This window comes from Euprymna scolopes, chromosome 22, assembly GCF_053919585.1.
Source record: "Euprymna scolopes isolate OS-2025 chromosome 22, ASM5391958v1, whole genome shotgun sequence".
Taxonomy (NCBI): domain Eukaryota; kingdom Metazoa; phylum Mollusca; class Cephalopoda; order Sepiida; family Sepiolidae; genus Euprymna; species Euprymna scolopes.
This window is the reverse complement of record NC_136503.1, coordinates 21,069,366-21,096,649: the sequence shown is the minus strand read 5'-3', so window position 1 is coordinate 21,096,649 and position 27,284 is coordinate 21,069,366. Positions and strand designations below refer to the sequence as shown.

General features: G+C 34.4%; 1 protein-coding gene and 1 pseudogene across 1 annotated transcript in view; one reads left to right on the top strand and one right to left on the bottom strand.

The window, feature by feature from the left end:
* The window catches only part of LOC145243916 (uncharacterized), a 271,687-nt gene that overhangs the window by 197,516 nt on the left and 46,887 nt on the right, over positions 1 to 27,284 (top strand). The gene's annotated exons all lie outside the window — the stretch shown is intronic.
* Positions 11,114 to 11,228, bottom strand: LOC145244040 (5S ribosomal RNA; annotated as a pseudogene).

Below are 27,284 nucleotides of genomic sequence, written 5' to 3'. Positions count from 1 at the left end.
ATGGGATTATCATCTAAATTCCGACCAAAGTAGGGTAGAAAATGCTCAGTCAACATTTTAATGTACTTGGTCGAATTAATTCAACCTTGAAAGCGAACTATAGGCCCTGGACCATTGGTACTAATAATGCCCCACCGCAAAACTGAACCTCCACCACCTTGCAACATTGAAACTGAGCACCTAGGATTAAATTCTTCATCTTTCCTCTAACGAACGTACTGCCTACCATCATTGCCTAGCCGATTGAACTTGCTTTCGTCGCTAAAAAGCACTTTCGACCAATATGAAGAGTCGTGATCTACATTGCATCTGACGAAGTCCAGACGGCGCTTTTTATTCTTTACAGAAATCATTGGCTTGCGTCTTGCAAATTAAATTCCTTTAATCTGTTCTTGACAGTAGAAAGAGAACACTTTTTAACAAGATTGCACTCTTGTTAGATTTGGGGAGCCGTTTCAAATCTCTTTCTTAGGCTGCGGATCTTTATAGCATTGTCTTCCCTGTTAGAATTAACTTTAGTACGACCAGATTTAGAAGCATCACTAACACTGTCGGTGTTTTGGTGCGTTTGCACAGTCTTTTGTGCCCTTTTCTCATCACAGTTCAATCTGCTGCCGATTTCTCGATTGGATAAACCAGACAGGTGGAGATTAATGACGATCACTAAAAGAAAGTTGTGGCATATAGACTAAATGTTACGTTGTATAACCTGGAACAACAACGATTAGTGATGCTTTGTTGTCTGTTAGGATATTTTAAACTGATTTACGGGCGATAATTTAAGCTGGTTTTAAGCGAATTTTCTTTTTGCCTCCTCAGTTTGAAGTTATTTGTTTAAATTGACTTGAACACTAGAATATTTCAATTAAAAGTCAAATATGAACAGGTAAAATGATAGAGAAATAAAAGGCAAATCAAATGAGAGATAGGTTGTTTAAATGGTTACATTAAATTTTGCTTAAATTTGCAGTTTTTGAAAAAAATTACTACAGCTGACTTTCTTTTTGCCGGCATTGTAGCTTGTGTTGCCTTTCACTCTAACATGATATTAAGTAATTCGTAATCATATTCTTATATATCTTAGGATTGCACGAACTGAGAATTAAAACGTCGGTTTTTCTGGAGAACTGATTATAACTTTAAACTTTTATCCATTGCGCCACGGATCCTCAGTACAAACGATGAGTTCTTTTTACTTGAAATATATATATATATATATATATATATATATATATATATATATATATAACTACTTCATTTATTCACATAAATTTAATATACGAAAGTATAGATTTATGCGTAAACTTTAAGTATTTACTTCAAAAGTGCTCAATACGTAGGTAGAGCTAGTTCGTAATTTATAAAATATATATAGCGATTAAGCTACACTGAATATTCTGCGTTTCATCCAACTATAGGATTCGTCAGGCTTATGCGCGAATTTTGTCGTTACTTCTTGTTTTTATATATGTTGAGGATTTCTAGTTGGCCAATCAGCTTTCTAGTATCAACCGCGCCCCTTCCTATCAGCCAATGGGAATGCATTTTATCAAACAAAGGATCTTTAAAACTAACAATAACAATAGAAAACAAACAAATAAATAAATTAAATAAACATGAATATACATAAACGATCACACACATATATCTATCTATCTATATATATATATATATATATATATATATATATATATATATATATATGTATATATGTATATATATGTGCATTATTGTGTACACATAGGTATATTTATATGTATAAAAAAAGGAGAACGGCCACCAAAAACCACTAACCTAGTTCTAAAACAGATCCTTTGTTTGATAAAATGCATGCCCATTGGCTGATAGGAAGGGGCGCGGTTGATACTAGAAAGCTGATTGGCCAACTAGAAATCCTCAACATATATAAAAACAAGAAGCAACGACAGAATTCGCGCATAAGCCTGACGAATCCTATAGTTGGATGAAACGCAGAATATCCAGTGTAGCTTAATTAATCGCCATATATATTTTATAAATTACTATATATATATATATATATATATATATATATATATATATATATATATATATATATAGTGGATAAATGACAAAAAACTATATTCCAAAATTCATGATGTTGACCATCTCATAATTTATTCCTTTAATTCAGTTGATATTTAGAGTTCTTGACGTTATCTGTTTCGTAGCGCAAAATCAATCACTTAATTATTATATCAATCAGTGAATCTATTATGCCCTTAACTCATCAGAAGAAGTAGCAACAATCAATCCGTCAAAAGGAAATAAAGTGTGATTTGACATGATTAAAATCTGAAAACTGGAAGAGAAGTTGCAAATACCCTTAATATGTTTCCATTACGCCATTTTGAATTTTAAAAATAAAGTCACTAGATCCAACTATTCGTACTTACATTCTCTATTAATTTATGAATCTTCTACCAAAATGTTCTATTTAATAATTAGTAAATTTATTAATTCTGATTTATGTGTGAAAATAATATCAATACGTTTTTGTCATTTATTCACTATATTGCTCTTTAATTACATTTATCTTCTTAAATAAGGGTTAGTATATATTAGAAGAAAATATATTTCTACATAAATAGGTATATATATATATATATATATATATATATATATATATATATATATATATATATATATATATAGCTTTAATGATTAAAAGTTAAATTCTGTAGATTAAAATATATACCAATATATTTAAGTTAAGAATTTATTGTTTGAAGGAAGGAATATATGGAGAAAAATTATATTTATTTCCTTAATCCATAGATTTCCAATAATGGCTCATGATATCAGAGGAAATGAAATGCAATTAGCAAAATGTTCAGCTATGAATAAACAAATAATTTGCTTTTCAGCACATATATTGAAAATATTATTTGAATGGTGAATAAGAGTCATAGAAAAAAGGATTACATACAACCTGGACAGTCCAATATCAGAATGAATTCAATAGTTTCCGGGATATTATTGCCAGGTCGGACGAGTAGTGATCCAAAGGACAACTCAGAGGTGATCGAGTAATCTGATATATCCAGAATATTTGGTTGTCCCATACTAGGATCATCCTGAAAGTATTACCTCAATGTAATATCTGACAGGAAATTCACTTGATCTCTAATCTGTGACTTACCTCATTTATATATATATATATATATATATATATATATATATATATATATATATATATATATAATTATGATTAGTTTTTTTTTGGAAAAAGAATTCCAGCAGAGTGCTCAATTAAAAGGAAAATCCAAATTTTAAGAGCGTACTTATATTTTGTGTACAGAAAGTTGTTAGTTGAGACAGATCATTGGTACCGTCGGTTTCAAGCCCGATAATAAGGCCCGTTTCAGGTATCCTTATCAAGCTCTCTTCAGCCAATATTCGTCTCCGAATATTGGCTGAAGAGAGCTTGATAAGGATACCTGAAACGGGCCTTATTATCGGGCTTGAAACCGACGGTACCAATGATCTGTCTCAACTAACAACTTTCTGTACACAAAATATATATATATATATATATATATATATATATATATATATATATATATATATATATATATAGGAGCAAATAATTTTGCTGAGATAACTTTATAAATAGTAATTCTTTAATATTTACAATATACTTTAGTTTTACCATCTTGGATCATTTTGGTAAATTTAATTGTAATTTTTATTTTATTATATACTAGCATGGGTGCCCGGCGTTGCCCGGGTGTTTAGAGGTGTATGCTGAGCACAAAAAAGGGGGTAATTTTTTAAACTTTGACCCCTATTTTGACCCCTGAAAATTTATTGTTTTGGCCTCAAATCAAGTTATTACGTTAGATCCATGTCCATAGAATCTATATCTAAAATTTCAAGGGTGTAGACCCAAAATTGTCGGAGGAGTTTGGTAGAGTTCTTAAAGGTCAAATCGTTGAAATTTGACCCCTTAACAGCCAAATTTCTGGCTGACACCCGTCATATCGATTTTCCCAAATCTCAGTACCCGGTATTTCAAATTTCGAGTCTATAGACTAAAAATTGACAGAGTTATTGCGTAGGGAAATGTACACAGACAGACAGACACACAGACACACAGACAGACACGTTCACTTTTATATATATATATATATATATATATATATATATATATATATATATATATATATATATATATATTATTCATATGACAATATCAACCAAGATGGCTGCCATAACAAAACCACCATTCTACTTTTGGAGTGAGTTGTAGGGTTCCACAAAAGTAGTAATAACTTTATTTGCTGCTCTAGTACAGGGTTCTCCAAACTACAGCCTGTGGGCCAAATGCGATCTGCCAAAATACTTAATCCGACCCGTTGAGCTCTTATATAAAATATAAAAGATTCATGAATTTTTTTCAAAAATAGGAATGCGTGAAAATTGTGTGTGTTCTTTCTTTTTGTTCAGAAAATGATTAAAATGATTAAGATTTTTGAGGACCATTTTTTTTCACTACAAAGTAAAACTAATGGATAAAACAGTATAAAACATGTCCCGGTCATTTTTTTTTTTTTTTTTTGGCCTGCGTAGCTCTAAAAGGTCAGCAATATTGACCCCTGTTCAAAAACTTTGGAGACCTGTGCTTAAGAACAATTACCTACAAACTCAACAGGCCTTGCTTTGACAATATATGATGCTAATGGAAGTTCGCCATAGATTTATGGCTTGGTCGGATGGGTCTTCCCCGAGAGATTTTGGGTTCTCATGAGAAGGCACGAATATACAAAATTCAGGCATATTTCAAACTTTTTGAAAAGTGTCATGTTTCCTAACCATATTCAATATAAGAGAGGATGATTTCATGCCTTTCCTGTATATAGGATCTGAAAAATATATGGAGGCATAGACAAACAGATGTTTAAGGTGTAGCATTTTTGCATTATTGCAATTATATACATTATTATACAGCACAATCACGTTGACCACCGGTTCTCGCCAGATAACTGAAGTTAAGCAACGTTGAGCCTGGCCAGTACCAGATGGATGACTATTTGGGGAGGCGAGGCGCTGTATGTACCGCAAGGTAAAAATACCAGGTTGAGGAACTGGTATGGTCCATCCTTCTCTCAAGGGTAGATGGGACTCTCTTAAGCTGTGGTAGGCACCCCATCTAGTGATGGCGTTACAATAAAAAAAAATACCCTTCATAGCCCTGGCGAAACATCAAGTATTAAGATACCGACAAGATTTGAATTGCACTGTACTCATGTAGTGAGTTCAATCTCGGCTATGGCCGCGCTGGATGAATGGATTTTTGACTGCTAATTTTCGTATAAAATGTATAAATTTTACACACGTTTCAAATTTCCCTCTAAATACAGAAGACGCTCACGTCTCAGTGGCAATATCCATCCTTTAAATGATGAATAAAAGTAATATATATATCTATCTATATATATATATATAAAAGTAATAAATGTATATATATACATATATAAAAAAGTAATAAATGTATATATATATATATATATATATATATATATTGTGTATATTTAGGCAGCATATTCTCCTTTAAGCATATGTTGTTAAACAGAACAGCATTTTCTTGTTTGACAATTTTCCGTTTTATTTTTTGATTAAGAGGCAAGTTGATATTGCTCTTGAAAATATTAACCACCACAATTCTGAAGCTCACAACCTAGAAAACCAACTCAAAGATTTGACTAGCTCCGAAAAATTTTCCTCTATCCAACACTGCCTCTCTGAAATCATTAACCAATTTCAAACAACACAGAAAATAACCTTACAAAAGAAACTCAACGCCATATACAAAGGTAATATAGTACTCCCCCAACACACACAAAACTACATTAATCTCTCTAACCAAGAACTTACTAAATACCAAAAAGAATTTCTTGAACTAGGACCTAACTTCCATTTATTCAGTACCTATAACCATTATAACAAAAAGGCTGAAATCGAACTTTTATATGAAAACATTGTTAATCTGGAAAAAGAACAAATGATCACCACACACCCAAATATAAAAGATATTCTTAAGGCTGAGGCCATAAAAAACAGATTTCAGAAAATCAATACCGTCTTAACCAGTAACATAAAAAAATCCGCGAACGAACTTAGAAGTCACCCTAATCTTATTATTAGGAAAGGTGATAAAACCAACATATATGTAATACTTGATAAAGCCGAGTATTTTCAGAAACTTCAAACTATTTTAGATGACCCTAATAAATTTAAGAAAGTTAGAAAAAGTTCTGTCAACGATCTAAAACGAAAATCAATAAATTAATCACAGCCAATAATGCTACAATAGACCATTTAAAACTACCCCTAATTAAAGGAGACTACAAGCCCCAGTTACTTGTATGGTAACGTAAAAATACACAAATCCAACTACCCGCTCCGCCCTATTATCTCCCAAGTAACAACACCAATTTACAAGTTAACTAAAAAAATTAACGAACTGATTACACCATACTTGCCTTGCAAATATAGTGTAAAATCCACAGACGAATTTTTACAGATCCTTCATGCCACAAAAACTAATAATAAAATAACTGCCTCACTAGATGTAGAAAGTTTGTTTACTAACGTGCCAGTACACGAGACAATTAATATTATTATTTATAATATATATAATAATCCAGTTCTTCCACCACTTAAAATGAACCCAATGATTTTGAAGAAGATATTAGTAATGTGTACCACTGAGGTCCCGTTCTATGATCACCTCGGGAATATATACACACAAATAGACGGCGTGGCGATGGGTTCTGTTCTGGGCCCAACCTTCAGTAATTTTTATATGGCCAACTTGGAAAATAAAATATTCAACTCTATAAAAAAGCCTTACATTTATGTTAGATACGTTGATGATGTATTTATACTTGCCGATAATATCAAAGAGATAGAGGATTTAAGATGTACATTTCAAACTAGCTCCGTCCTTAACTTTACTTATGAGCTCAACATAAATAACAAGATACCATTTTTAGACGTCTATATTGATTCCAACAATGATGAATTTATTACTTCAGTGTTTAAAAAGCCCACATCTCTTAATTCATGTATCCTAAATTATAGAAGTGAATGCCCATTTCGTTATAAGGTAGCAATAATAAAAAACCTTATCCAACGGGCAAAGAATTAAGAAACATAAAACATGTACTGATAAATAATCATTTTCCAAACTTTCTAGTGGATAAAGAAATTAAATTGTTTATTAACAATTTAAGTCATGCTGCTGGTAGGGAAAGGGATAATAATCCGTCACCCATAAATATATTTTACTGTAACCAGTTACATAAAAACTATCACATAGACGAAAGGGTCTTAAAAGACATAATTCGACGATACGTATCTCCCAGCAACGGTAGAGGGTTGAAGTTCATTATCTATTATAAAAAACGGAAAACGACTAATCTCGTAATTAATAACAATATTTCGCAAGCGGACAAAGTGTTGGAAAAGAACAATGTAATTTATCAATTTAATTGCCCAATAGGAGAGTGTATCTCTAACTGTTCCTCTTACATTGGCCATACTACCAACATGTTGTCCCGTAGACTAACGCTTCATCTTTCCGATACTAGCTCTATCGCGCAACATTTAAAAAAACATGGCTGCCAGCATTCTCAATTTAGAAACATCATGGTAGAAAATACCAAAATTTTACAAACAGACTCTAACGTTAGGAGACTGAAGGTGTTGGAGGCATTGTATATAAAAGTGAGACAACCCAAAATAAACAATATAAATTATGAATCCAGCAAAAATATTTTAAAATGCCTCTGTTAATGTATATATAAAAAATTTAAAAAAAACTGTCCAATAAATTTGTATATAAATAGCCCACATAAGCCAAAAACGATCTTATAGTACGATGTAATTTTAAAACACAACCTTATCATTCGACGTAATTTTAAAACGACTTTTTATATAACCAGCCTGACGATGGCGGAAACGCCGAAAGCGCTCTCAGACTACGGAACACTTTTACACCATTTTACATATAACACAAGAAGGATTATTCGAAAACTGGAAAAAATAAAACGGAAAATTGTCAAACAAGAAAATGCTGTGCTGTTTAACAACATATATATATATAAAATATATATATATATATATATATATATATATATATATATATATATATATATATATATATATATATATATACTTATCAATATAACAAATAGAAAGAGTTCCACTGAATCCCTATTTCTGGTTCCTCTTTGTAAGTCATTCACAGTAAGAATTCGTCTCACTATCACAATGAAAATAGCTTTCCATTTCTTGCTTCATGATCTTAGTATCTGGTGGGATTTTCATAAACACAGCTTCTATCTAAGAGTTTCCCATGTGTGAAACTCATTACCACAAATCTACTTTCCTATAGATTACAACATTGTCGTCTTCAAATCCAATGTCAACAACACTCGATTACTTTTAGAAGTATTGCTGATCATTTTTTATGGCCATGGGTCTTGTAGGGATATGTGTGCATATAATCAAATTAAAAGAACAAAAGTTAGACGATGGACGACATGGATATTTTTCAAATTTTGAACAATCAAGAAACCTTCATGATACAAATTGAATGTAATCTTTTTTATACTTATACTATAAGGTTCTGAAAATATTAACCTCTGACCTTTAACATATTGATTTTTAAACGTTGTTATTACCTTTGATAATTCACATTTCTGGCAAATGTCAGAGAAATGTATAACCTCTTTTGACCTTAAGATATAAAATATATATTTTTTTACTCACGTTCAATCCTAACAAAGCATATTGCCACTTGGACGTAAGGGGCTACTATTTGGGACCATACGTAGGAAAGATTAACAAGATGTTGGTTTATGCTACATTTAAACTTCTGCATATGAGTACAATCAAGGAAGAAGTGAAGGGGAGTGATTTTGTTGCTAAGTGGATTTGTCGGGGATACGTACGTCAAGGAGGCACAAGTGCAACAAGTTCATTAGAGCCATAGATTCCATTAAATAACTGCAATAGATTCAATTTATAACACAAGCATCTACACGTGTATTACATTTAAAATGTATTTGTATCGATCATGTCATTTAACATTTTATTTTTTATGAAAGTTCATCCAGACAAAGCATGAAGCCACTTAATGTAAGAGACTAATCATGATAATAAAAAAGGAAGACGAAAGTAAAATCACTTCAAAACAAACCAAGTCTGAAAGAGATTCTATTATCAGCGTTCAATCCTCTAACCATTGATTGCCATGGCTAATGATACACTACCTGGAAGTATATCGTTCAAGCTCCTCGGCTTAACAATCACAGAGAACATGAATTAGAGCAAATACATTGAGATCATTGCCAAGGCTGCTGCAAAAACAGGTGCTAGAATGTTACTCACACCTGAGAGTATCCTGTATCTCTACAAAACCACTATTTGATCATACATCGCGTATTGTTACCACATCTGTGCTCGTGTATCCGCCAATTAGTCTCTCCCTATTAGACAAGGTTAAAATAAAAAGAATCGCCAACCTAATAGGTCCTGTACTAGTAACCAAACCCCAACCTCTGTCCCATCGCTGAAATGTTGAATATCTGTGCCTGTTTTGCAAGTATTTTAATGGAATGTACTCTGAGGAACTCAACACACCTGTATGTCCTCGACGTATATACCACCAACTAACCTACCCGGACACTGTAAAGATCCTTAGATGCTGGAAATCCTTCCATTCAAATAGTGTCTTTTCCTTGAACTGCTAGACTGGAATTCGCTTGCAGGTCCCTGTTTCCCTGACTGTATTGACATGCAGAAATTCAAGTGCAATGTGAACAAATATCTCACTACTCAACTCCCTCCATAGTAGCCCTGTAAATTTGGTCCCAATTAGTAGCTCCTTATGTGAACGTGGCATTGCACCTTATTTGGGGTGAAATAACAGTAAAAAAAAAATGAAAAAAAAAAAAACTAGACTCCAAACAGGCTAACTAAAAAGTAATCCCTTCAATAATAAGGAAGTTACAATGTTGTCATAGAATTCCTATTTACAATGCCTCCTCACAGGACAGAGTTAGACACCAGGGTCGTTTTTTTTAACGTGGAAAAACGGAACAAAAATAAAAAATTGTCTCAGTCGTGAAGGATTTCTCCTCCATTGACAGAGAACAAGAAATTGAAGTACAACATCTGAAGAACAGATACTACACTTTGATTTAAAAGCTAAGACAGGTTGTTGTTAAATAACGATTTAATTCCAGTGATCAGTACGATATGGACAGTGTTGAATCTTGGTGTGAGTCTGCGCTCTCTGAGTGCGGTCGTATTTGTTTTATCTTTCTTAACTAAAACATAACTCTCTTTGATTGAAGTATACAAAACACGTGTCTGCTCTGTACATTACTACATCTGCTTTTGTGTTTCTCCCTTGGGACGGAAACGAGAACATTAGTAAAAGATCGCTTTTACTTACAAAAAATATTTTTTTATGTTTGGTCTGCTTCTCACAAAAGCTCCCCAAAGAATAAACGGCATTTGATTGACCCTTGATAAGAATATGAAACACTCAGTAAATGTCCCAGATTCGATATTTGGTGGTTTCGGTCGATGGCACAAGTTGTAGCTTACACTTCCCGTTGGAACGTTTGTTTAGGAGTTATTTCTTATGCTTTCTTTTGACTATTAGCCATCAAACACAACTAACACTTCCATCTTGTGTTATTTAACAATAGTATCAAAACTAAATCTAAACTCAAGTCCATGAACAAAATTTCTTTCCTAGAACTGCTTGTGTGTGGAAGTCTACATCGCAAAGCTGCTCTCCAGCTAACCACAACATGGTAGTCTTCAAGTCCAGCGTAAACAAGTTCTTGTCCAGTCGTTCCCTTAAATAATCAACTTCCTCCACTAACAATCAAGGCTCCTTCAGTCTTTGACAGACTATGGATACCCATGAAAGGGTGTCTCCGCATGAAATTTTTGTAGCAGGAGGTGCGCAATCGCCAACCACAATTCTCCTGGGTTGACATTGTTAAATACCAGTAGCAAATGAAGTGTATGTATAGGACGACTAGAAACAAATGCCGAGATAAGTAGAAAGCACATACAGCGCCTAAACTTCCCAAATGGTCACTCATCTGGTACTAGCCAGGCTCAACGTTGCTTAACTTCGGTGATCTGACGAGAACCAGTGTCAACGCGATTATACCGTATATTAACTAACAGTCACTACACTATTTTTTCACTGGCCACTTTACACTCATTAAGTCTTATTCTCGAGTGTCCTTCAGGCCTAGATAAGTGGTGATTTCTTTGTAACAAATAACATTTTGCTATCAATTTAGAAGAATTATTATTTTTTTTTTAGATTATTAATCTTCTTCTGTTATGCTGAGCTTTGATTCTGTACAGTCCGAAAAGATCCACGCTCCCAGGCTTTACCTTCTCTCTTCAAGAATGGGTTAACATGGTTCCAAATAGTAGCTCTTCATGTCCAAGTGTTAATGCGTCTTGTTTGAGATGGAGAAGAGTAAAAAGAATTTTTAAAAAATCGTTATGTTTTTGAGTTGCAGAATTACAAGAATTTAAAATTCTAAGGAAAATTCTCAACCACAACTTCAACTAAGCTTTAACTACATTCAGCCTTCTTGAGTAATGTGCACTTAAATAAAGACATACAAACTTATATTTCGTCAAACTGATATGAGAAAAATTCTGGGTTTGTTTTACAATTCACAGAGGTATGAAAAAGTGGTAAAAACAAATATATAACAAATAAACGTTATCAAAGGCTAGATAAGTTACTCTTCTACCTATCTGAGAAGTTTTTTGTGGTTTTACTCACTTTAAAAACGTTTAATCGGTTTACAAAACATATTATAAAGCGTTAGGTGTAAAACAGAAAATTGACTGCGAATTGGCACTTGGACATGAAGAGCTACTGTTAACCCATTCTTGAAGAGAGAAGGTAAAGCCTGGGAGCGTGGATCTTTTCGGACTGTATAGAACCAAAGCTCAGCATAACAGAAGCAGATTAATAATCTAAAAAATAAAAATAATTCTTCTAAATTGATAGCAAAATGTTATTTAAAGTTTTGGTAATGACTTAGGGTTCAAAAGAGATTCGCCAACCTGATACATTCTGAACTGTCATCTAGGCTTCAGCCACTGTCCCATCGACGAAATGCTGCATCCCTCTGCCTGTTCTACAAGTACTTTAATGGTGAATGCTCTGACGAACTACAAGCACTTGTACCCCCTCGATGTGAACATCCTCGACAAACCCGACAAACCCGACAAGCAGCCAAATCCCACCCCTGCACAGTAGAGATCCCTAGGTGTAAGAAAGCCGTCTACTCCAATAGTTTCTTCCCTAGAACTGCTAGACTTTGAAACTTACTTCCGGGATTCTGCTTTCCCAACTGTACTGACATGCGGAAGTTCAAGTGTAATGTGAACAGAAATCTTATCACTCACCTCCCTTCATAATACCCCTGCAACTTATGTCCCTGATAATAGCCCCCTACTCCAAAGTGGCAGTGGCACTGTGCCTTGTTTGGGGTGAAAATTGATATGAATATATATATATATATATATATATATATATATATATATATATATATATATATATATATATATATATATATATATATATATATATATAAAATACTGTTAAAACCCACCTAATATATGTTATATATATTGGATGAGTTGCTAACAGTATTTCGTATAATTTAATTTTTAATTACTAATCGTAGTTGTCTTCGGAGACTATTTCAACCTCGTACACTCGCCGGGTCTTTAATGAAAGTTTAGCAATGCTAAAGCCAAAGCTTTACAAATAAAATAACACAAAATAAATATCTTTCTTAGTTTTTATCACGTGTGAAAAAAAAAGATGTAGCAGCTGTTGCTATGTTGATATATTTATTTTAAAAAATAGAAGGAAAAAAAACGCATTTTTGTTGTTATTTTATTTGTTTGTTTTAATGTGCCTCGCTTTAGAGGAAGCACCTTGTTGACCGTGACTGCTAAACGATTATTGGTAGAGCTGACAGTTTTCCCTCTCTAAGTTAAATTTATGAATTGCCGAGAGTGTGGTGTAGTGGAGGGGGAGCTAAGATATAAAGAATAAATTATGTTTTTTTTTTTAATTTAATTATCCATGGACACGTGTTTCGCCGTTTACGACTCATCAGATTGCCTGAACCTAGATAAAAAAAAAACTAGGCCTACTGAGATAACTCGAGCTAGTGCTAGAATGTACCGTGTGTTTATAGATGTCATTTATTTGTTTATTTTTGTTTGCGATACTTTTAAACAAATTCAATTCTTTATACAAAAGAACATTTTTACCTTAATACTAAAAAGGAATAATTTACACTGCACCAATTTAATATGCATTTTTAAGTTTACTTATCAATGGTCACATGTTTCATCGTTTAGGATTAATCAGCATTCGAATCTCACTAAGTTCATAAAAATATATTTATGGCAATTAAACGATGCATTTCCTCTCTGTAGTAAATCGCCAGACTGAAATGCATGGAATGCATGTCACCGAATTTTTTATATGCACGTGGCGTTTAGTCTAGCAAGCTAACCAACCAGTTTCATTGTTATTCTTCCCCACAGAGTAATGTTTTCATTAGTCAATGCCAGGGCTTTTCTCTCACAAAATTCGACTTCTTTTGTTCCATTCTGTATAAAGATGACTCGCCTTTGTTTGCGTTATGTTAATATATGCGTTCTTGGAATACCTTTTTCTATTTTTATTTAACGTGTTGCTTTAGATTAGTTTTTTTTTATTTATTATATTTTACTTTTCTTATGCATTTTGCATACGGTTGTATTAAATTATATATTAATCTTTTCCGGTGGTATTAAATTATTTATTAATCTTAACATATATATATATATATATATATATATATATATATATATATATATATATATATATATATGTTTAGTTTAATATATAATTTAATACAACCGGAAATTTAAAATAGGTTTTTATTTTTTCTTTATTTTTATTTTTCAAGTTTCGTATATCTAAACATGTATAATAGATAATAATCATTGATGTTGTTTAGGTGAATATGGAGAGAGAGAGAGAGAGAGAGAGAGAGAGAGAGAGAGAGAGAGAAAGAGAGAGAGATGTTTTATTCTATCAAACTCGGGAATTTTTACTCAAATCATTACAAATTGTTTCAATAGGCAGGACAATAAAAAAAAGCTGTCAATCTCATAATATCCTGTCCATCTGATCTAATTATTATCTGAGATGGACAGGATTTCTGATTGTCCTGTCTATTGAAACAATTTGTAATGATTTAATTGAAAATCCTCGAGGTTAATAAAATAAAGTCATATTTACCTCTGTCCACGTATTGAACACTTTTTACCTGTTTTTTTTTTCAAATATACCTCCTAAAATATATATATATATATATATATATTTATTTACCTGTTTTTTTTCCAAATATACCTCCTAATATACATATATATATATATATATATATATATATATATATATATATATATATATATATAATAGCAAAAGTACCCGTCGTTGACTGGGTTCAAACACAGCCTACAGAAAATGAACTCTGATTTATAAAAGTATGATAGGTTATGAAAAGGAAGGGTTGTAAACAGTTAGCTTCGAATTTAGGGGTATCAAAACCAAAGCAAAATATTATGAAAGTAAAAATAAAATAGATGAACCCCATAATTTATTATACCATACCTGTTCACACTGAAACACTTATGACAATATTCTGTGGCTCTATATTAAAAAAAAACTTGTTAAACTTTGTGACATATTTCCATTCTATGGAGGTCAGGCGCGAACGAACACCCCATAATTTTATTATATCATATTTCTTCAAACTGAAACATAATTATCAAAGTATACTTACGCAGATAGATATGAAACTTTATTAAAGTTTGTGCCTATTTCCATTCTATGGAGGCCAGGCGCGAACGCAGACCCCACAGTTTTATTATACCATCTCTATTTAAGTTAAAACATACTTATCAAAGTATCATTATGTACATCTATATCAAAAACACTTGTAAACGTTTTTTTTTTTTTAATTTTTTATTTCCATACTTTGTGGACCAGGCGCGAACGCACACCTCACAATTTTAACGAACCACCGTTCTGCCAGATCAAGCATACCCATTCCTGTGTCTCGATACATCTTCTATCATTATATGTAATCAGTTTTTTTTAAAATAGTCATCCATATAGGAGCCTATTCGTTACCAGACACACACACACACAGACATTCAGCTTTATATATATATATATATATATATATATATATATATATATATATGTATGTATGTATGTATGTATGTATGTATGTATGTATAAGTGTAACACGGATGTAAGAAAAATAGATATAAGAGAGATTTTTTCTGGTCCCAAATTAGAGCCTGTATTAATGTACAATGTAACCTGGATATAAGGTCGTTGTAGGGACCCGAGAAGGAGTCTCTTATATCTGGGTTAAACTGTATATCATTTTACGTACAAAAACTAGTATTTCATGCTTAGACAATCATCAGAAAGTGTAGAAAGTGATAATTACTGCTGGTCGAAGTATTCAAATACACATGTGTGTGTGTGTGTCTGTGTGTGTGTCTGTGTGCGTGCGTGCGTGCGTGTATTGATAAACTGAATTCAAATGTGGATGACCTCCAAACCAAATCATTGTCGGATGACTAATAATATTTCATACGTTTTTCATTCAAAGAAAATTCTGAAGCAGCAAAAACTAAAAGTTTTATAACATTTCGTACAAACGAAATATTTGGGGCGTGAGATAAAGGGGTGCCTGATATTGAGCGGTTAAAAGTTACTGGAGGTTAAGTGGAAGAGGAAATAGCAGTATTTCTGAATGAATGGGAACGAGGCTAAAATCACGGATTGAATAGGGGACAAGTTCAGATGTGTGAAAATTTGTTGGGGTCTAATTGTCAATAGGTTGATTGTTTGATGTTTTTTTGACAGCTCATTTTAAAAGAGGGAGGGCGTAAGTGGGGGGAAGTCTGCGCAATCGGGCGTGAGGATGAAACGATGAACGTTGTTCTATTTCTTTTTGAAATTACATGTAACTAGCAGGGCGCTCGGCGTTGCCCAATCGTAAAATATACTCTGATATGTTATTTTATGCAGAGTATGTATTTATTATAGAGCCAATTCACTATTAATTATTATATTTTACCCAAAATACAATAGTGATTTCAAAAGTAAAAAATTATGCCTTGGGTGTCATCAGCTAGAATCGAAAGTAAAACATATAGCGCTCTAGCCTTAGCCTTCACGGTTGAGCTATCATCAAACGTTGAAGAAATAGTTAACAATGAACCAACTTTGCATAAATGTATATATTTGTGCACACGTACAAGTCGACCTACGCCTTAAATATATTTGCACATGTATACAAGTCGACCTACGCCTTACATATATTTGTGCATACATACAAATCGACCTACGCCTTACATATATTTGCACATGTATACAAGTCGACTTACGCCTTACATATATTTGTGCATACATACAAGTCGACCTACACCTTACATATATTTGCACATGTATACAAGTCGACTTACGCCTTACATATATTTGTGCATACATACAAATCGACCTACGCCTTACATATATTTGCACATGTATACAAGTCGACTTACGCCTTACATATATTTGTGCATACATACAAGACGACCTACACCTTACATATATTTTCACATGTATACAAGTCGACCTACGCCTTACATATATTTGTGCATACATACAAATCGACCTACGCCTTACATATATTTGCACATGTATACAAGTCGACTTACGCCTTACATATATTTGTGCATACATACAAGTCGACCTACGCCTTACATATATTTGCACATGTATACAAGTCGACGTATGCCTTACATATATTTGCACATGTATACAAGTCGACCTACGCCTTACATATATTTGCACATACATACAAGTCGACCTACACCTTACATATATTTGTGCAGTCATACAAGTCGACCTACACCTTACATATATTTGTGCATGCATACAAGTCGACCTACGCCTTACATATATTTGCACATGCATACAAGCCGACTTACGCCTTACATATATTTGTGCATACATACAAGTCGACCTACGCCTTAAATATATTTGTACATGTATTCAAGTCGACCTATGCTTTACATATATTTGTGCATACATACAAGTCGACCTACACCTTACATATATTTGTACATGCATACAAGTCGACTTACGCCTTACATATATTTGTGCATACATACAAGTCGACCTACGCCTTACATATATTTGCACATGCATACAAGTCGACCTACGCCTCACATATATTTGTGCATACATACAAGTCGACCTACGCCTTACATATATTTGCACATGTATACAAGTCGACTTACGCCTTACATATATTTGTGCATACATGCAAGTCGACCTACACCTTACATATATTTGCACATGCATAAAAGTCGACCTATGCCTTAAATATATTTGCACATGCATACAAGCCGACTTATGCCTTACATATATTTCCACATGTTTACAAATGTATGCTAAGTGCCATTTTTCTTACATTTTGACCTCTTAGTAGCTATCTTACTGGCTTTTTATATATAAAACAACAGTCTACAAAACATACAATTACTAGCCTTGCACTGCTCTGCAACCTTGTATCTCGGAGGAGATGTAGTTTGAAAAAAATGAAGACAGATACAAAAACAGTGAGTTTTATAAAGAAGATGACCACAAGAGAAGTATAACATCGTCTTCAATCTGAAACCCCTGGCAACACTTCAAAGGCAGTAAATGGCCAAGTTCTCTCTGGTGCTCTCTCCTCTGATCTTTAGCACATAGTGCAATGCGAAAAGAAGTGGCTAGTTAATTTTAATGCGTCTAAAACTAAGCTTCTATCTTTCCATCATCAACGCACTGATCCCCCTGGCATTAATTGAAATGAATGGCTCTCGTCTTAGGGAGGCTCCATGTTTTGACAAGCTTCTAGGCCTGACCTTTACTCCTGATCTGAGATGGAACACATATATCAAATCCGTTGGCAAAGCTGCTGGAAAAATGGTGGGACCGTTCTATCGATTCAGTAGATATCTCCTGATGCAATTCTCTACCTGTATAAGAGCCAAGTATGTCCAAAGATGGAGTACCGTTGTCACATCTAGGCGGGAGCTGCTAGAAGCAGCTTATCCAACTTTGACAGTGTGCAAAATAGGTTTCATAACCTATTGGGGATACCCTTTTCTCTTCCCTGAAACCTCTTTACCACAAAAGAGACGTTGTGAGCCTGTCTCTACTTTATCATTATTTTCATGGCAAGTGTTCGTCTGAGCTCCAATCTACGGTCCCCTCTTGCTTGACCTTCACGTAAACACTTGTCCAGCTGAAACCACTATCAATAAATAAAGGAAGATTCCATGAACAACGCTTCTTTCTTAGAACCGTACACTTGTTGAACTCTGTTCCGTTTTCCTGTTTTCCAACTGACTACAATATGGTCGTCTTCAAGTCTAACATGAATAAGTTCTTCATGAGCCATCCCCTTAAGTAATCCAATTTAACAAAATTTCCACTATCAACGATTACTACGATATTTCCTATTAACTACTGTACATTTAGTAACCATTATCTTCGAGTGGCTTCCTTTGAAAAAAAAACAGATCCACAGCCTCCCTCCAGTTGTTTTCCACTGCGATTTTTTTACTATGGACAACAAACTGAAAACGGGGTAAAAAAAACAAAAACAAATACATAACAAATAACTGTTAACAAAGGCAAAATAAGCTACTTTTCTATCCATATGAATAAATTTTTAATGTCGTAAGTTGTTTAACTGTTTATGAAGTTTGAAATGCAGGTAGATCCGATCGCTTAAGTTAAAACAACAATAATATTGAGGAAATAAGGCTGTCAGCTGGAAAATAGCTAAAAAATAAAAAGTTAAACAAAATACTTGTAGAAGTCCACTCAATACATATCACTGTGAGAGTAACTTATTTTGTATATGGTATACGGCACAATCATATTGACATACCAGTTCTCACCAGATCACCAAAGTTAAGCAACGTTGAGCCTGGCCAGTAACAGTTGGGTGACCATCTGGGAAAGTAGGTGTTGTAGGTATTTAGGTATTTATTTGCTTCCCCACGTAAGCAAAATGTGACACAAGGTCGGCTTTATGTGAGGTGAAGGGGGAGGGAGGGGAAGGGGATGGTACATATAGGGTTGCCCCTACATGTACCAATAACCAATTGCCACAAGGGCAATGGTCACAAAGTGCAACATCTGCCGGAACAGATACTACACTTTGCTCCTAGCAAAAGTGCCAGGTAAGTAGGTGTTGTATGTACCGTGCCGAGTCGTAGAAATTTCCAGGTTGGTATCTGAGGGCGCATTAATTTACTGGGAGAGATGCACCCCTCCACCGTCTTCATGAAGACATGCATCTAGGAAAAGGAAACTCTGATGTAAAAACATGTGGTCTGCTGTATACTCTGTCCAGTCATCTGCACTGAAAAAGAGTAGCAGTAATACCAAAATGTGTGGTTGGTTCTACACAAAGCCTTCACCACTATAAATAAATCATCTGTGTGGATTTCCGAGTAACTTAGTTGTTGTGGTTGAACCTCATACGTCGACAGCAACGGGAGAGTCCATTGTATATATATATATATATATATATATATATATATATATATATATATATATATATATATATGTATATGTATATATATATATATATATATATATATATATATATATGTGTAAATAAATGTTTAGAGGTACAGAATTTGTATATGGTTTTAAATAAAATAGTAGGCGGAAGTTTCTCGAGAGCTCTTTCGGCTATCATCTCTTCAGGAGTAAATCGATAGCAATCTAAATAGTATTGTGACGAAAATAAAGAGTTCTATTGGGGAACTTATTTAATGTGCCAACGTACGGGGACATTAATTAAATTTATTTACGTTTAAAAAAACGATTAAAAATGTTGGCACAACGAGGGAGAAAAAAAAAAAAAAGCGGGAGAAAAAATTTCAAAGTTCCCCAAAGAGAAACAATGCGTTTGATGTTTCCAAAAAAGGTTGACGCATATATATATATATATATATATATATATATATATATATATATATATATATATGTGTGTGTGTTATTTTGAATACATTTTCGGTTTGTTATCTATAGTAAAATAAAGGCTAATGTTCCTCATAAAATTATAAATGGAGATAAACGAAATAATATGAAAAACTTCGAAATAACAGACACAATATCAAACAACGAATAGGATTCTTTCAAATCATGCCAATTCCCATGGAAAATATTAACTGCCTAATTGGCCGCCCGGCCTCGCCTGGTCGTACAATATGCTTAAACATGATATTTTAATTTTAATTTAATTATGCAGATTGTGTATGTATTATTACAATCCTCTACTGATTATTATATATTATGAGAAATAATTGGTCCGGTGGACTAATTCGCAAAATAAATAAATAATAATGATAATGTCGTTCTGCAAATTCCGTCTGTGTTCGTTTACAATATCACATCAGCTGATATTTTGGCTTGACGATGATGCCCTGGACAGATCACTTGTAGGATAAGGGTTAATAGCATAGTAAACATAAGTAGTGGAATTTTTGTAACTTGGATTATGTAGGGGGACTGTTCATCAAGAACTTGTTTACATTGGTCTTGAAGCCAATCAGGTTGTAGTGAGATGGAAAGCAGGCCAATGGAAGAGAGTTCGACAGGCGTGCAATTCTAAGAAAGAAGCTCCAGTCATGGAATCTACATTTAGAGGTTTAGGCACAGATAAAGAATGTGGGAAACTATTGGCAGTAGTTCTGGCTAGACAAGTGTTTTTCGGGAAAGTTTGCGGTGAGGGGGCATAGATTGAAGCTCAGATAAGCACCTGCCATGGAAATAACGATAAAGCAGAAACAAACTTGCAATGTATCTTCTGTAGGAAAGGGGTTATAGGGAAGAGAAAAGGGGATCCCCCACTAAGCTACGAAATCTATTTTGAACTCTGTCAAGGCAGGATAAGCTGCTTCTAGCAGTTCCAGCCAGCCCAGATGTGGCAACAGTACTCCATCATTGGCCGTACCTGGCTTTTATATAGGTAGAGAATTGCATCGGGAATGAGATATCTACTGGAGCAATAGAAGGATCATACCATTTTCTGAATGACCTTGGCAACGGATTTGATATATGTGTTCCATTTCAGATCAGGAGTAAAGGTCAAGCCCAGAAGCTTGTCAAAACATGAAGCTTCCTCAAGACTTGAGCTTATCATTTCAGTTGATGCCAGATGGGAATCAGAGGGCGGATGATGGAAAGATAGAAGTTTGGTCTTAGATGCATTAAAATTAACTAGCCACCTCTTTCCCTCATTGTACTACATGCTCAAGATCAGAGGAGAGAGAATCAGAGAGAGTTTGGTCATTTATGATCTTTGATGTGCTACCATAGATGGTAGTGTCGTCAGCATAAATGTCTACGAATGATGTAAGGATGTGATTTGGAAGATCATCAATGTAGATTAGGAAGAGAGTTGGGCTCAGGATGGACCCCTGAGGGACGCTAGCATTATTACAGAGAGCTTCTGATTTCCCGTCAGCGACTACTCTTATGAACCTATCAGAGAAAATGATTTAATAATTGAGAAGACATTTCCAGCTATACCGTAGCTGGAGATCTTGTGAAGTAAACCTTTATGCCATACCTTATCAAAGGCCTTCGATATGTCAAAGGCAATTGCCCTAGAGAGGAAGCCTCCATCAAGAGATTCACTAATCCTATGAGATATAACTGTAAGCACGTCTGCTGTAGATCTAGCAGAACGGAAACCATATTGCATGTCACTAAGAAGGTTATTTTTGCTAACATGGTTGACTACTTCTCTATTTAACACAGTTTCCGGCAGCTTACTCATGATGCTCAAGAGACTTATTTGACCTGTACTGAGAGGGAAATGAACAATCACCTGAATTTTTAAATACAGTACATACTGATGAGATTTTCCATGGTGTTGGGAAGCATTTCTCCTTAAGACAACGGTTAGATAGCTTTGTAAGTATGGGCGCTAGTTCTAGTTGATCTTTTTGAGCACTATAATTGGAATGCCGTCAGGGCCAGTTGCTTTACTGGAATTAAGGTTTTTGATTAACTTAGCAACATCATGTACAGATATTTGTATGTCGCACAGCGTGTTTTCAGATACACAAAGAAATGCTGGGGGTTGACGGCCTTGGTCGTTAAAGATAGAATTAGCTGCAAAGTTCTTGGCAAAGAGTATGGCTTTGTCTGATGCTAACGAGATTACCTCAGGTCCATTGATGATAGTTGGGATAGAGCACACGCTTCTGTTAAGGATTCTGTCTGCTATTTGCCAAAACTGATGGGAACCAAGCCACTGCTCAGCTGCTTTGGACTTGAGAAACTGAGCATACAGCTCTCTTGCATTCTTTGCTGAGATTTTATTCTTTTCCTTGGCTGGTGTAACGTAAAATATTCCCCTGTATAAATTATTTTTTATCTATAAGGGAAAATTATTATTTTTTAAGATCGGATTGTTTCGATTTTTGAAAATTATTTGTTGAAATTTTATTATCTCCGTTGGTTGGTGTAATGCAAAATATGTGTTTTTTTATATAGAAGAGAGAAAAGGCTATTTTTAAGATTTTTTTTTTTTTTCAGTTTTCGATACATATCAGATAAATTTCTGTACAAAACACTGCCAGACATATAAATTAGCTTTGTGTGAAATTTGCAAAAAAAATAGGCTCAGCCGTTTCAGAACCTATGAGAAAGGAACTCACACACACAAAGTGATTTTTATATAAAAATGGAGATTATTTGACTTCTTTTAATATATTTGCAAAATGTTGATAAACGTTTTTTTTTTACAAGGAGGTCACCACTTATCAAGGCCCGGAAGCCACTCAGGGATAAGGGTTATTGCATGTACAGTACGTTGTACGTTAGTGTTGAGATTTCATAAAGTGTTTACTTAAGGGGGCGGTTTATCAGGAATTTGCTTACGTTGGATTTGAAGACATCCAAGTTGTAGTCAGGTGAGAAACAGGCAGACGGAACAGAGTTTCACTGGCGTGCTGTTCTAAGAAAGAAACTTTGTTCATTTTTGCTGTAAGTTTTGTATATTTTTATTGTGAATAATACTCTTGGGAATAAATTGTCTTTAACCACATTGAAAATTCGATTCCCGGATATTTTTTTATGAGATTTTTTTTGGGTTGTTTTTTTTCTTTCCTTTTTATCTTTTACTTTCTTTTCTTTCTTTCCAATTCCCCATTTATTTCCACTGGAAATATATATACAAGTATTAGTTTCTTGTTTGCGGCTCAAGAAAATCAGAGACAATTGAGAATTTTCGTAATTCTGAAACACAAGTGGGTGTCTCAGTAAAATTATACCAGACGAAGAATTTTTTTTCTCATTACCCAAGAACCAAATGAATTTTTTTTTTTTTAAATAAATTGCATGTGTGTATATAATCATTCTTGTATATCTGTATGCTATGTGTTTGTATATGTGTATGAGGGTCGTTTCATAAGTAATGTCTCCGATTTTTTATTCCACCTGAATGGACCAGATGGGATTGCAAATTGCGTCGTTTTAATGACTGAACGTATACATTCACAATCTGAAAGTTTCATCTCTCTGTTGCAGATGTTGACGGTGTGAGATTTTAAGCAAGCAACCCCTGCCATAGGCCTGCGTTAGAAGCAGAGATGCTTCAATGAATTTTTGGCAAAAGTGCATTGAGAATGGTGGTGACTGGACGAATAAATTCTGGTGCACAAAAGTTTGCTCGTTTTACTGATACTCCTCCCATCTTTGTATCTCTTCAACTGTTTGAGTTAAAAAATAGGAGGCCTTACTTTTGAAAATACCTTCTTAATTATGTGTGTATAATTAAGTTTATCTGTTATATGTATGTATATATGTATGTATGTATGTATGTATGTATGTGTGTGTCTATGTTTATGCTTATGTGTTGTGTGTTTGGGCGTATGAATATACGTTCATTAATAAATTCGTAACAAAATATGCATAGTAAATGTTAGTGAATCAAACTAGTATAATCAATCCAAATTTCTTTAATAACACCAAACAGTTAGTAAATCCTAGACAACAAAAACAGATATTGACCAACATTCAATTCACTTAAACTTTGCTAAATTAACGGACTAAGGGCTATAAATTTCCAACCAATACAACCTTCAATTAACAGAACCTTCGATGAGTACAGTCGTTAATAATCACCACTTAATGCAACAGGGAGCGAATTCACAGTGAAAATCTACTAACATTGAACGGAATTAACTGACTAAATAGGCGAAATAGGTTCCTTAAGTGAATGCAGCAAACTGGCCGAAAAGGAATACAAGAAAAGACACGACCAAGTGGGAAGAGCAGTACACTGCAAACAACTGCATCTCGAACGCACAGACAAGTGGTACAAACATAAGCGAGCAACAGTACTTGAAAACAGGAATCACAAATTCCTATGGACATGGACATACAAACTGATAAACCCTTCTAAGTAAGAAGACCGGATGTCGTAATAATTAACAAGAAAGAAAAGTCCTGTCAAATCGAAGACTTTGCTGTTCCAGCTGACCAAAGAAAAGGAGAAAACAGAGCTAGACAGAGGGCTGAAAGAGATATGGAGGATGAAGAAAATCAAAATAATAGTAGGAGCACTAGGAACAATCCCGAAAAACTTTGATAAAAGAATGGGAGAAATTGGAATCAGAGGAATGACTAGAAAAATACAACGAACAACAATAATGAAAACAGCTGAAATATAAAAGAAACCCCTTGAATGTGGAGACTAACACACATGAACCACAAGCGCAGGCCAGACAAACTGCTACAGAGACAAAACATGAAGCGCTACATAGAACCAAGAATATTGAAGCTGCATACCTATAAGTTCTCTAACCTCACCCCCATCTCCCCATTATCACATCACTGCCCCCTCCCAAAAGAGTGAGGCCAAATAGCCAAGTAGAGTTACGGAGGAAGGAAAGACCGAATAGAGAGCACTGACCAGAACTCTGCTGTATAAGTGCGAAGAGAACTGGGACCTTGGGAGGCTTATTGCCACTCAACTTCCAGTGAAGACTAACAGCCGCTGCCAACGAGAAATCTATGCGATAATGCAAATTTATGTGCAAATGTTATCAAAAGAGGTGGAGATTAATGGAAATCTGGGAAAACTTGTTGTCACTCAGCTTCCAGGGAACACCACAGGATGTTTTCATTGAGATCTTTGATAACCTGTGTGGAAGCTCCTTGGTAGTCAATAATAAATATACACCCAAACTTCTTGCCAGCTCCTGACTTCAACTGTAATGGTCACCGCCCATTCTCTCTCTCTCTCTCTCTCTCTCTCTCTCTCTCTCTCTCTCTCTCTCTCTCTCTCTCTATCAGCTGTCCCCCCAAAAAGACTGCTCTGTGTTTTCCCATTCGTCCTTTTCACAGCCGTCACTGTTCTCATATGAAAATTAATGCCATATGTATATTAATAAGCCATCTATAGACGAAAATTTTTCTTTTCTCTTTCCTTCCTTGATTCTGTCACCCGACAGGATAGATAGAGTCGCCGCCGCTTATGTAAGTCACGTTTTCTATTACTTTCGCCACAGCTTATATTAAGCGTAATATGTCTTTGGATGGTCAGCAACTTATTTATATAACCAAACATGAGTCGTTATCCCAAATGCCTGTCCATGTTCACTTGTTTTATTAATCTACTCAGCAACTCTGGATTTAACAGTTCTCCATGATCATATTGTAATGTTGTACACTCTTTTACACACGAGACCCAACACGTTGTAGGCAGTCTACGTCGCAGAGGACACCAAGACAAAGAATAAATCGAAATCACTTTTTAGACGTAACATATTACCAAGATAGGTACTACCTATTCCTCATTGACTGTGATCCTACAAAGTTTTCTGTCCGTTAATTTAGCATATACATCAGTCTTTCTAATTAATTCTAGCAATCACTGCGGTGTTCACATGAAACCATCCACAGTTATCTTCCAGTTTCACTACTGTTACATCCATTATTAGTTCACACTCTTCAAAAAGCAGCAAAACCACACCCCTTTACTCTAGATGTACTGAAGGCTTTATACGGTAATAATTTCTTTCCTGGAACTACTTGTCTTTGAAATTCCTTCCATGTTTTCCTGATTGTACCAACATGCAAAAATTTAAATGTAATATGAACACGTATCTCGTTGCACAACTCCCCATTTAGGATACTCCTATAAATCTGGCCCCTTACATTGTAGTTTCAGTGTGCCTTGTTTGGGGTGCATTTAAAAAAATGCTTCCTTTGTTTCAACTCGTTTGACTCATTGATCTAGTAGTCTTCATCGATTCACTGTTTTGATGCATCATTGCAATACAGCTTCCTTTTTCCAAGAACTGCAAGTTTCTGAAACTCTCTTCCGACTGACTGTTTTCCTCCAAGAATGCAAAAAAGCCATAAGAAAAAGAAAGGCAGCCTTAAGGAAATTCAAAAAACAACCCATAACCAGTAACCTCATAGAATATAAACGACTCAGAGCAAAAGCACGAAAAACAATAAAGGAATCAAAACAAAATTGTTGGCAACAATTCGTCAATCAAATCAACACTTCTACCAAACCTAAAACTATCGTGGAAATGATTAGAAAAATCTCCGGGAAAGATAACCCCACCCTAAACAATCACCTCCTCGCTAAAAACAATAAAATAACTGAAAACAAAGATATAGCTGATACACTGGCCAAAACTTTAGCTAACAATTCATCATCGAAACAATACAAAAAACAATTTCAAACACTAAAGGAAAATCAGGAAAAATATAAAATAAACTTCGATTCCAATAACCAAGAACTCTACAACGAGACCTTCTCACTAGACGAACTTAAAGATGCCATAGAAAAATCCCACAACTCAGCCGTGGGACCGGATGAGATCCACTACAGTTTCCTAAAAAATATACCTCCCGAATCACTTAAAACTCTCCTGCAAATTTTCAACAAAATATGGATAAAGAAAGAATTCCCTAAAATATGGAAACAAGCCACAATAATTCCCATAGCAAAACCGGAAAAGATTCAGCAAATCCAGAAAATTACCGACCTATTGCTCTAACAAGTTGCTTATGCAAAACCATGGAAAGAATG